At 47.2% G+C, this 12,440-nt stretch overlaps 1 pseudogene; it reads right to left on the bottom strand.

Moving 5' to 3' along the window:
- Positions 1-9,844: 9,844 nt before the first annotated feature.
- Positions 9,845-12,106, bottom strand: LOC127044135 (olfactory receptor 51G2-like; annotated as a pseudogene).
- Between the last annotated feature and the right edge of the window lie 334 nt (positions 12,107-12,440).

Here is a 12,440-nt window from a genome sequence, read left to right as displayed (position 1 = left end):
GGCCATCAGGGAATCTCAGCTGCTTGGCTTAGTGTGCACCAGCTTTAACCCCATCATGGCCAATGCCAATTTTAGAATGACAATTAACAGGGGGTGCCTGGTGATCCTACTGAACTGAGCTGAACCCCAAGCCCTCCTGCAGGTTCTATTCCTGGAATCTGGGCCTGTCATCAATGTTCCTGTGGTTCTGATTAGTCACATGGTTATCTCGAGGGCGGCCGAGCGCTAACGGTCATGATGTCACAGTTTGATCTTCCTTAAATAAAATAAAATAGACTAACAGAATAATAACAATAGGAATAGGAATAATAATAATATAGGAGCAGATTGTTCTCAGCAGCCTCCTTTCTGCCTTACAAACCCAAGGAACAGCCAGGGAAGGGAGATTCTACAAGGCTCCATACAAAGAAATTTCTCTTAGATCATTCCAGGAGTGGAAGTCCCTTCCCTTCTCCCTGAGGAATGAAAAGGGGGAACCAGGGATTCCCAAAGTGATGCACAGATCTCAGTGATGCACTGGTAGCTAGGCCCACCCACCATGTCTGTCCTTCCACAACTCCAGCTCCCGGCTAGCACAGTTTCATCAGAAATGTGCTACCAGGGCCTATCACAGTAGGCACTGCCTGGAGGATCTGATGAAGGGATGAAGGGATGTTTTACAAGGGAGTGGAAGGAAGGCAGGATCAGTAAAGAAAGCTACCTTGCTGAGGTCAGAACATGTAGAGATAAGGTGAGGAAGGCTAAAAGCCGCATTGAACTGGAACTTGCAAAGGGAATCAAAACCAATAGTAAAAGGTTCTACAGCCACATAAATAAGAAGAAAACAAAGAAAGAAGAAGTGGGGCCGCTATACACTGAGGATGGAATGGAGGTTAAGGATAACCTAGGCATGGCCCAACATCTAAACAAGTACTTTGCCTCGGTTTTTAATAAGACTAGTGAGGAACCTTGCGATGATGGAGGGATGATAAACGGGAATGTGGATGTGGAAGTGGATATTACTGCAACTGAGGTAGAGGCCGTACTTGAACAGCTCGATGGGTCGAAGTCAGAGGGCCCGGACAATCTCCACCCGAGGATATTAAAGGAACTGGCGCGTGAAATTGCGAGCCCGTTAGCGAGAATTTTTAAGCGATCGATAATCTCGGGTGTTGTGCCGTATGACTGGAGGATTGCTAATGTAGTTCCTATTTTTAAGAAAGGGAAAAAGAGTGATCCGGGTAATTATAGGCCTGTTAGCTTGACGTCTGTAGTATGTAAGGTCTTGGAAAAAATTTTAAGAGAGAAAGTAGTTAAGGACATAGAGGTCAATGGTAATTGTGACGAATTGCAACACGGATTTACTAAAGGTAGATCGTGCCAAACCAATCTGATCTCCTTCTTTGAGAAGGTGACGGATTACTTAGATAAAGGAAATGCGGTAGATATAATTTACCTAGATTTCAGTAAGGCGTTCGACACGGTTCCGCACGGGGAGCTGTTAGTTAAATTGGAAAAGCTGGGAGTGAATATGAAAGTTGTAAGGTGGATAAGGAACTGGTTAAAGGGGAGACTCCAGAGGGTCGTATTGAAAGGTGAACTGTCGGACTGGAAGGAGGTCACCAGTGGAGTCCCTCAAGGATCGGTTTTGGGACCGATCTTATTTAACCTTTTTATTACTGACCTTGGCACAAAGAGTGGGAATGTGCTAATAAAGTTCGCGGATGACACGAAGCTGGGGGGTATTGCTAACACGGAGAAGGACAGGGATGCTATTCAAGAAGATCTGAACCACCTTGTAAACTGGAGTAATAGAAATAGGATGAAATACAATAGTGAAAAGTGCAAGGTCATGCATTTAGGAACTAATAATAAGAATTTTGGATATACGTTGGGGGCGCATCAGTTGGAAGCGACGGAAGAAGAGAAGGACCTTGGGGTACTGGTTGATAGCAGGATGACTATGAGTCGCCAATGTGATACGGCTGTTAAAAAAGCAAATGCGATTTTGGGATGCATCAGGCGGGGTATTTCCTGCAAGGATAAGGAGGTGTTAGTACCGTTGTATACGGCGTTGGTGAGACCCCATCTGGAATACTGTGTGCAGTTCTGGTGTCCCATGTTCAAGAAGGATGAATTCAAACTGGAACAGGTTCAGAGACGGGCTACTAGGATGATCCGAGGAATGGAAAAACTGCCTTATGAAAGGAGACTCAAAGAGCTTGGCTTGTTTAGCCTGGCCAAAAGAAGGCTGAGGGGGGATATGCTCGCCCTATATAAATATATCAAGGGGGTTAACGTTAGGGAGGGAGAGGAATTATTTAAGTTTAGTACTAATGTAACCACGAGGACGAATGGGTATAAACTGGATATTAGGAAGTTTAGGCTTGAAATTAGACGAAGGTTTCTGACCATTAGGGGAGTGAAGTTCTGGAATAGCCTTCCGAGGGAAGTAGTAGGGGCAAAAGACTTTCCTGGCTTTAAGACAAAGCTTGATAAGTATATGGAGGGGATGTTATGATAGGATCGTTAATTTGGGCAATTGATCTTGAACTACCACCAGACAGGTCTGCTCAATGGTCTGCGGGGAGATGTTGCATGCGATGGGTACTGAGTTGCTGCGGAGAACTCCTTCTTGGGTGCTGGCTGGTGACTCTTGCCCACATGCTCAGGGTTTAGCTGATCGCCATATTTGGGGTCGGGAAGGAATTTTCCTCCAGGGCGGATTGGCAGGTGCCCTGGAGGTTTTTCGCCTTCCCCTGCAGCGTGGGGCACGGGTCGCTTGCTGGTGGTGTCTCTGCAGCTTGAGGTCTTCAAACCATTTTTGAGGATTTCAAAAACTCAATCCTGGGATAGGGGTTGTATAAAATTGGATGGGTGGGGTTCTGTGGCCTGCCTTGTGCAGGAGGTCAGACTAGATGATCAGATTGGTCCCTTCTGACCTATGAGTCTATGAGTCTATGAGTCTATGAGTCTATAAGGTGGACAGGGATGTACAGAGTTGAGAAGGCTGGTTAAAGAATCTGATGTGCACAATACCTTAGCCATTGACTGATTTGGAGGTTTCTACCTTTCCAAATACAGTGAAGGTGTACTGAAGCTCTTGCCTATCTATCTCCCATTGGGATGGACTGGACCCTCAGCAGCTTGTGGATGATACTAAGCAGTGGGGAGAGGTAGATACACTGAAGGGTAGGGATAGGGTCCAGAGTGATCTAGAGAAATTGGAGGAGTGGGCCAAAAGAAATCTGATGAGATTCAGCAGGGACAATTGCAGAGTCCTGGACTTAGGACAGAAGAATTCCATTAACTGCTACAGTCTGAAGAGCCACTAGCTAAGCGACAGTTCTGCAGAAAAGAACCTGGTCCTTAGAATGGATGAGAAGCTGGATATGAGTCAGCAGTGGGCCCTTGTTGCCAAGAAGGTTAACAGCATATTTGGCTTCATTAGCAGGAGCATTGCCAGCAGATCAAAGTGATTATATCCTTCTATTCACCACTGGTAAGGCCTCATCTGGACTATTGCATTCAGTTTTGGGTTCCCCACGAGAGAAAGGATGTGGAGAAATTGGAGAGAGTCTAGCGCAGGACAAAGAAAATGATTAGGGGTCTGTGGCGCATAACTTATGAGGAGAGGCTAAGGGGACTGGGCTTATTTATTATGCAGAAGAGAAGAGTGTGAGGGGAAGGAGATTTGATAGCAGCTTTGAACTATCTGAAGGGAGGGACTAAAGAGGATGGAACTAAGCTGTCCTCAGTGGTGGCGGATGACAGGACAAGGAGCAATGGTCTCAAGTTGCAGTGGGGGAGGTCTAGGTTGGATATTAGGAAACACTATTTCACTAAGAGGGTGGTGAAGCACTGGAATGGGTTACTTAGGGAGGTGGTGGAATCTCCATCCTGAGAGGTTTTTAAGGCTCATCTTGACAAAGCCCTGGCTGGGATGATTTAGTTGGGGTTGGTCTACCAACAGTTGACACATAGTGTCCCAAGAGAAGCCCACCTCCCTAGGGAACCCATTCCAGTGCTTCACCACCCTCCTAGTGAACAAGTTAATCCTAGTATGAGCTGAAACTTCCCCTACTGCCACTTGAGACCGTTATTTGGATAAAAACTCTATATAACAAAAAAAAATTGTTCTAGAAATAAGAGCACACAACTCATATTTTAATATCAGTAGTGTTACCTTTCTAATGCAGTGGATGTGCCCTCGCTCCTCCACTGCAGCAGCCCCTGAACTGAAGCTAGGAGGGAGGGCCATCTCTCCCCGGCAGCTGCAGCTCTGGAGCTGGGGAAAGTCGCCTCTTTCTCTGGCCACCACAGCCCTGCACATCCCAAATTCCCCTCACCCCCTCTTTTCACCCCACATCCCCCTCCCACTTACCGCACATTTCCCGCAAGGCCACCAACTCACCTTATATGTGCATCTTCTCCATATATCTGAGGCCCTGATGTATCACCTAAGAAGAATGGCTCAGGTGTGGGAATCTCCCTCACATTCTCCAAAGTGAAGAGCAATGCAAAGAATTCATTTAGCCTCTTGGCAGCAGCCTCATCTTCCTTGACTGCTCTTTTTACCACCTCAATCGTCCAGTGGCCCCATTGATTGTTTGGCAGGTTACTGCTTTTGATGTACTTTATACAAAATCCTGTTAATTGTTGTGTCTTTTGCTGCTTGTTGTTCACATCTTTTGAACTAAGTACACAGTATCGTCAAGCCCCATTCAACAAGTATGAGTCACACCTCTAAAAATAATGAGATTGTATTAAAAATAATGAGATTTAAAAATACACTAATGTGGGGTTCGTTTTCATATGTCTTTGGTTTCTCAGTCTTTTGGGGCGCAATTGATTCAGGGTTTCTGGCAACTCATTTAAAAAAAAATCTTTGGAAAACTGAAAGCTGAGATTCCTGCAGAGTGTCTGGATTCCAGAAGTTGGGGCTGTAAGAAGAGAGGAACTAGTGTGAGAATCCCAGTAAAATCCCAGTTGCTGGCACTGATGCCGTATCTCCAGCAGAACTCCCACAGAAGGCCGGCACTGAGGTTTAGTTAGTGGATATTTCTCATCGCACAGCGACAGAGCTTCAGTTCATCTGCAAATTTGTCACCATCAGCTCAGGATTGAACAAAGACTGTGAATGGCTTCCCAACTACAAAACCAGTTTATCCTCCCTTGGTTTTCACACCTCAACTGCTAGAACAGGGCCTCATCCTCCCTGATTGAACTGACCTCATTATCTCTAGCTTGCCTGCATATATATACCTGCCCCTGGAAATTTCCACTACATGCATCTGACGAAGTGGGTATTCACCCACGAAAGCTCATGCTCCAAAACGTCTGTTAGTCTATAAGGTGCCACAGGATTCTTTGCTGATTTTACAGTGACAGAGATGTACTGGGCTACAGAGTCCCATGCTGTAAGGAACCAGGTTACGCCACAGACAGCCGGACATAAGTCGAAGAGTCACTGGATACTGAGGCACAGCTCATATGTTCTCTACCATTATTCAGGCATGACACATGCACACACCCAGAAACCAAAGCCATGCACACTCTTAATAGAAAGGGGAGTTATCCAAGCCCGGCTCCAAGTGCTTGCTGCTCAATCCCTATTGGACCCCCAAAAAACCACCCAGATCCAGCGAACATAAACTTTGTGATGATGGAAATTGGGATGCAGGATTTGAGGTCTATCTCCAGCGCTAGAGAGTCTCTCATTGGTCATGGAGAAGGTGGGGGTCAGGATCAGCCCGAGGGGCATCGCAGCAGAGCTGTGTTGGGCCAGGCACTGCTCTCCAGATCCTTCACTCTCTGAAAGAACATCCTGTTGCCCCCTCTTACTGCTGAGCTGCAGGAGAGGCCCAGAACTCCCTCGTCAAAGGGGATTGTGCTAATGACTGGTCTTATCACCAAGGGGTGTTGGGAAGAGTTCAGGTTCTCCACCCAGTGACCCAAATCATCCTTATGAAGCACACAGAGCTGAAATCTCTCTAAAGCTCTGAGCTCTGGCCCAATTATTGTAGTGTCTGAGTGCCTCACAATCAGTAACATATTGATCAGTACAACGCCCCATGCGGCAGGGCTGTGCTATTAACTCCCCTGGACAGATCCCAAGGCCAGAAGGCACCACTGTGATCACCTAGTCTGACCCCCTGCACAGACAGACCAGAGACCTGCCCTACAATAACTCCTAGAGCAGAGTTAGAACAACCTCCTGCTTTGATTTAGCAATTCTCAGTGATGGAGAATCTGCCATGGCCCTTGGTAAATTGTTCCAGTGGTTAATTACCCTCATTTTTAAAACAATAATAATTTAATCATGCTCTGGGATCTTTTCTGAACCCCTCTCCAATTTATCAACATCCTTCTTAAACTGTAGACACCAGAACTGGACAACTGGACAGAGGATCCCAGCAGTGGTCGCACCAGTGATAAATACAAAGGCAAAATGACCTCTCTGCCCCTACTTGAGATTCCCCTGGTTGTACATCCCAGATTGCACTAGCTTTCTCGTCTGTAGTGCCACAATGGGCGCTCATGTTCAGCCAATTCTGACCCCCAAGTCTTTTTCAGAGTCACTGCTTCCCAGGATTGAGTCCCCCATCCGGTAAGGATGGCCTGCATCCCTTGCTGCTGGATGTAAACCTCTATATTCAGCCATATTAAAACACATGTTGCTGAAGCATGGAGGGACTAAGCGAGTTGCCCAAGGTCACAGAAGAAGTCTGTGGAAGAGCCTGGAACTGCAGCCAGTTCTTCTGAGTCCCAGGCCAGCACTTCAACCCTGACTCATCCTTCCTCTCTGGGGCTAGTGACCTGGGGAGGGAGCGGGGGACAGTTGCACTAGATGATCTAATGGCTCCATCTGGCCTCAAATTCTATAACTCTATGAATCATTATTTTGAGACGATCATTATCTTGGGTGCAACTTGAAGAAGTCACTACCCTGAATGCTGATAGGCACTAAACAATTATATCCGCTGGTGAAAAAGTATCAGGATTGTCACAGTGACACCGGATATATGGTCTCTTTACCCTCTAAACTAAATCCTTTCCTGCTTTGGGGGGAATCTCACAATTGTCCCATTCTTTGACCTGAGAACACCTCATCTATTCTAAATGCTTATCACTGAGACGGTCCTGTTGGACACCTCAGTCTCTTCCCTTCGGGTGCTTGTGACCAGGGCTATAGAGTCATCCCCAGCCTCCTTAAAACTAGTAGGTTTATTAGCAAACAGCAAAATGCATTGGGGAAAATTCTTTAAAAATACCAGGCAGCTGTCACACATCTATACTCATCTATCTCACGTATCACTGCAAGCTAAGTTAGACAGGCTTTACTGTGGAGATAGAGGAACAGAACTGGCTCAACTTACATTCTTTTGGGAAGCCAAGGAGCTCTTGGGACCCAACCTAGATTCCCCGTGTCTCTGAGAGCATCTTCCCATCTGCTTGTCATTTTCTTTTGGAATCAGACTTTGCTGAAACCTATGTGAGCCTGGGCCCAGTCACCGTAGTGCTCAGCTGTGTCCACGTTGAAGGGCCAAGGTGTGAAGCTGGCCTTTGCCACACTGCTTTCGCCCAGGCAGATGTCTAAGATAACGCCCCTGTGTCTGTTATTCCCTTTGTTTGGCAGTTAGACCCATTCTGCCTCAATGGATCACAAACACGGGTCCAGTGGCTGTGCTGAGCCACTTGGCCTCCCCATAACAGTCTAAAACTCCTCTCAGAAATCCAATTCTTACCCTTCACTCTCACCCCCGAGCACTCCCACATCTGCCGCAGACACCAAAACGCTGGAGTCATGGGGTTACCCAAAAGCAGCTGTCACAGGAGGCTGTGATAAGATGCCTTTTATAAACAAATGTCAGAAGTGTTGCTCTGTTTAATTCCTCACATAGCCCCGATCTTACAGTCTTAGAGCATCTGAGCACCTTGAATGTATTTATCCTTCGGTCTCCACTATGAGGCAGGGCAGGGCTATTATTCAGGTGTGCAGAGGCTCAGAGACAGCCCATGGCTTGCTCATGGTCACACATGGCAAAGGAATCAAACCCAGCTGTCCTGAGTAGAAGAGCAGTCCCCAGACCTCATGGCCAGGCTCCCAGCCATCTGGGTGGTGAGAAGTATGGCTGGATTCTCTGCTGCACCAGCAGAGCTCCCACCTTCTCTGCAGAGAGCAGGGATTGCAAGGATCCAGTTACAGGGGTTTGATTCACTGGCCTGTTCTTCCCCTGCCTCAGTGGAGTTTAGAGCAGCCTGGGGGCTGAGCTAAACTCCACACAGTGATAACAGCTTTCCAGTGCACAGCTCACTCTGGCCAAGTCCCTGTGGATGGGGGCCATGCCAGAGTGCCCCCTTGTGGCCTGAGGTGGCCCTGCAGGTGCCCTGCCCTTCCCTCCAAGGTCCTTGCAATGACTTACTCTTAGTCTGGTGTACTTAGAAAAAGAGACCCCTGTCTGGGTTTGCATTAATTCAGTCTTCTCTAAAACACAAGGGCTCCTACCCCATAGCCACATCCTCCTCCTTTACTCAGCCCCTCACCAAACTACTTTGGGGGGTGAGCATTGGTTCAGGCTTGCTGCAATCCCTGCTGCTTTTCCATGGAGACCTCGCCTCAATCCCATCTCTTCCCACTAGGCCCTTCCCCCTATACTTCCACTTCCCCTGATGCTCCACTCTCCCCTGGTCTAGGCACCAGCCGGGCCATGCAAAGAGCTACCCCAGGAGCCCAGGCTGTGAGGAGCCCAAGACTCTCCACCTTCCCTGGGGTGTGTCCTAGGGGGCAGAGACACAGGCTGGAGGCTTCTCTTGGCCCCCCCAGCCTCCTGTCCAAGGCAGCTGGAGGATCTGGTGGTCCTCAAAGTGGCTCTAGCTACCAGGACACATTTCACCACTGCCCACCTATAGCTTCTGTCCTGGAGTGGGGGTGGAGCCTTGGGGGAAGAAGAGGAGCAGAGGGTGGGGCCTCACAGGGGAAGAAGAGGGGTGGGGCAGTGTCACAGAGGGGGTGGGGCTCCTGCCTCTATCCCTCTTTTGATTTTGAAAGGGTGGTCACCCTGCAGTGAATGGGATGCGCTGGGATTGGAGCTGGTTGTGCCTCTGTTGGGGAGATGAGGTCCATTTCCACCCCTTTTCATTGCTGGGGCAGCACAAATGAAGGGAAGGAGGAGGGAACCTGAGCCTGAATCGCTTGCCAGGACTGATGTGTGTCATATCCTCACTCACACAAACAACTCTGCTCTGCTTCTCCTGAGGCTCCTGCATTAATCCTGTCTCTGACATGACTCAGTCACAAGCACTTGGCTGAGGGAGTGGGGGAGGGGTGGGTGTCCGTGAACCTTGAATAGCCCCTGTCCATAGCTCCTGCAGCCCTCATGGATCACACAGCAACCAGAGCACTCAGGAAGGGCCAGGACTGTGACAACAGAAAAGCTCTGCACTTTTTTTCATGGCCCACGAATGTTTAACCAGAGAGAGGACAGTGTCAAGCCAGGGCAATGGGAAACAACATCCACCTCCCTTCTCTTTATTGATTGTATCGAGAGGAATTCTGTGGTCTGAGCAGGCACCGATATGGTTCTTTATGAACAAACATCCAACCAGTCCCCTGGCTCTCAACGAACAAAGTCACTTTGTAAATGTTGCTTCCTGTCTTGGTCTCCTTGCCCACTGCCCTGCCCTCCCTCACCAGCCCCTCTACAATTGCTCCAGGCCTTAGACTCCATCTGAACCTGTCTCCACATAGTGGAGATCAGTAGCGCATGTTGTCTTGGATTAAAGGGTCCAGGATAGAATAGGTGGCCAGTATTTCTCCGTCTCGCATGTCATCAGTGCTGGAGCAGGATGATGAACTGATCCTTCACTTGACGAACACCCTGAGTATCCTCGCACGAAGGTTTTTGCTTTTCACGCTGTACACAAGGGGATTAATCAAGGGATGGACAAGCAGGGAAATGTAGCCCAGGAGAATCTGAAGCAAGAGCGAAGAGCCCTCCCCGAACCTGTACAATAGAGACAAGCCAATCATTGGTGTGTAGAAGAGAAGGACGGCGCAGAGGTGGGACACGCAGGTGTTCAGGGCCCTGAGACCCTCCTCCTGGGACGTAATGCTCAGCACTGTTTTGAGGATCATCACATAAGAGAGGAAGATGAGCAGCGAGTCCAACCCCTCGGTCAAGAGAGTAATACACAAGCCATAGATGCTGTTTATTCTGATATCTGAACAAGCCATCTTCATGACGTCCTGGTTTATGCAGTAGCAATGGGAGAGGACATTGGATCGACAATATTGGAACTGTTGAAGGAGAATAGGGAATGGGAGCATTACAGTCACTCCTCTGAGAACACACACCAGTCCCATCTTACCTATTCTAGGCAGGGTTAAGATGGACGCATATCTCAGCGGGTCACGGATAGCGATGAAACGGTCAAAGGCCATCAACAACAGCACAGAGGATTCAATGCATTCAAACAAGTGGATGAAGAACAGCTGGGCAAAACAGGCATCGTGGCTGATCTCCCTAGAGTTAAACAAGAATATACCCAGTGTTGTCGATATGGTGGATATTGATAAGCCAAGGTCTGTGACAGCCAACATGGAAAGGAAAATGTACATGGGCTCATGGAGGCTTGAAGAGAATGACTGAATTTCCTACTATTGAAATAACATACACTAAGCAGAAGGGGACAGAGATCCAGAGATTGACGTCTTCTTGCCCAGGTATCCCGATGAGAAGGAACACTGCAGAGTTGAAGTTCGTGTTATTGACAGTGACATCATGGACTGGACAGATCCGAGTAGTTCTGAACTTTCCTTCCTAAAAGGAAAAATGACAGGAGACTGGATGACATTTAGATAGACATCTGCCTGCTCTCAGTGCCAGTCGAGAGACTCCAAGGAGCTCAAGAAAGATCAGCAAAAACATAGTCTTAGATTTACATGGCAGATAGGCATTGCCAGAGTGGATCAGACCCATATTCCATGGAGCCTAGTATCCAGTGGCCAGTTCTAGATCCTTCAGAGGAAGTGGAAGACACCCTGCAGTAGAACGCTTTGAAATAATCTGCACCCACAAATGTTGTGGTGCAAGTCAGGAAAGTTTAGATCTGATTGAAGAGTTTTTGAAACAATCCTCTCTACTCTCATTGTATTTTCAGGTTATCTGTATAAACGTCCAGTACCTCTTTGAACTAAACTCTTGGCCCCATTGATGTCTTGTGGCTGAGAGTTCCACAATCTATTTCAGCGCCGTGTGATTTTACAGCTGTGACTTTCCCACAGACACTTTCTGGCCCTCCACCTCTTAATGTGATCCATTGTGTTATGAGATGCGTGTAAACACCTGGCAAATGCATGCGAAAAACTGTGATTGTATTTATCTGTCCTGCACTGAAGCTATTTATAAACGTGTTCCATTGTCTCATTGTATATAATATTTAAATTTCTCTACTCTTGATAGTCCAAATTAAACCACTGCCTATTTGCAGTACATGGGATACATTCTTCAGCACAAATTCTTAATTCAATAACATTGCCTTGAATGGCATCACCCCAGATTTAAATGTATAAATTCAATCAGAACAGGACTCTTTTAACTTTCCCTTATCAACTGCTCCTGGTGACACACTCTGACCCTCAAAAATCCCTCCAAGAGGAACTGAAGTGCTTTGCCTGGTCTATGTTAACTGAATCCAGAGAGTTCAATCATCCTACAGCAGGGGTTGGCAACCTTTCAGAAGTGGTGTGCCGAGTCTTCATTTATTCACTGTAATTTAAGGTTTCACGTGCCAGTAATGCATTTTAACATTTTTAGAAGGTCTCTTTCTAGAAGTCTATAATATATAACTAAACTATTGTTGTATGTAAAGTAAATAAGGTTTTTGAAATGTTTAAGAAGCTTCATTAAAAATTAAATTAAAATGCAGATCTCCCCAGACAGGTGGCCAGGACCCGGGCAGTGTGAGTGCCACTGAAAATCAGCTTGAGTGCCACCTTCGACACCCGTGCCATAGGCTGCCGACCCCTGTCCTACAGCCTTCTCTTCATCCTCACAGGACCTTGCTGAGGGCTCTAGAATCTCTCTGCTGTAGATATTCCTTAGAGTTCCCAGGCTACCGGCATCTCTTCTCACTCTCTGATCTCTCCCCATGCCATGGTCTATAGATATTTGGCAAGTGAGAAGCTGACACAGACAGTTACTTCAGTTGGGTGGATGTGAGGATAATGACACACATGGATAAATAGTGAAAATACTAGGTTTGCACTATTATCCGTATGTAAGGAAGTAACTTGAGTGTGCAAGTTGCTTCAGCCATTCTCATGTAATCATTAGTGGGTTCAAATTATATACAACCACTATTACACTCCCCTTTCCTGCACTCAGCTCTACTCTCCTGAAACACAGACCAGCGCTTCTGTTCTCTCATGTCTTTTTGGAAAGTCTTGCACATTTATT

This window comes from Gopherus flavomarginatus, chromosome 1 (genome assembly GCF_025201925.1).
Source record: "Gopherus flavomarginatus isolate rGopFla2 chromosome 1, rGopFla2.mat.asm, whole genome shotgun sequence".
Classification (NCBI taxonomy): Eukaryota; Metazoa; Chordata; order Testudines; family Testudinidae; genus Gopherus; species Gopherus flavomarginatus.
The sequence above is the reverse complement of the archived record's forward strand: the minus strand, read 5'-3'. Positions and strand labels throughout refer to the sequence as shown.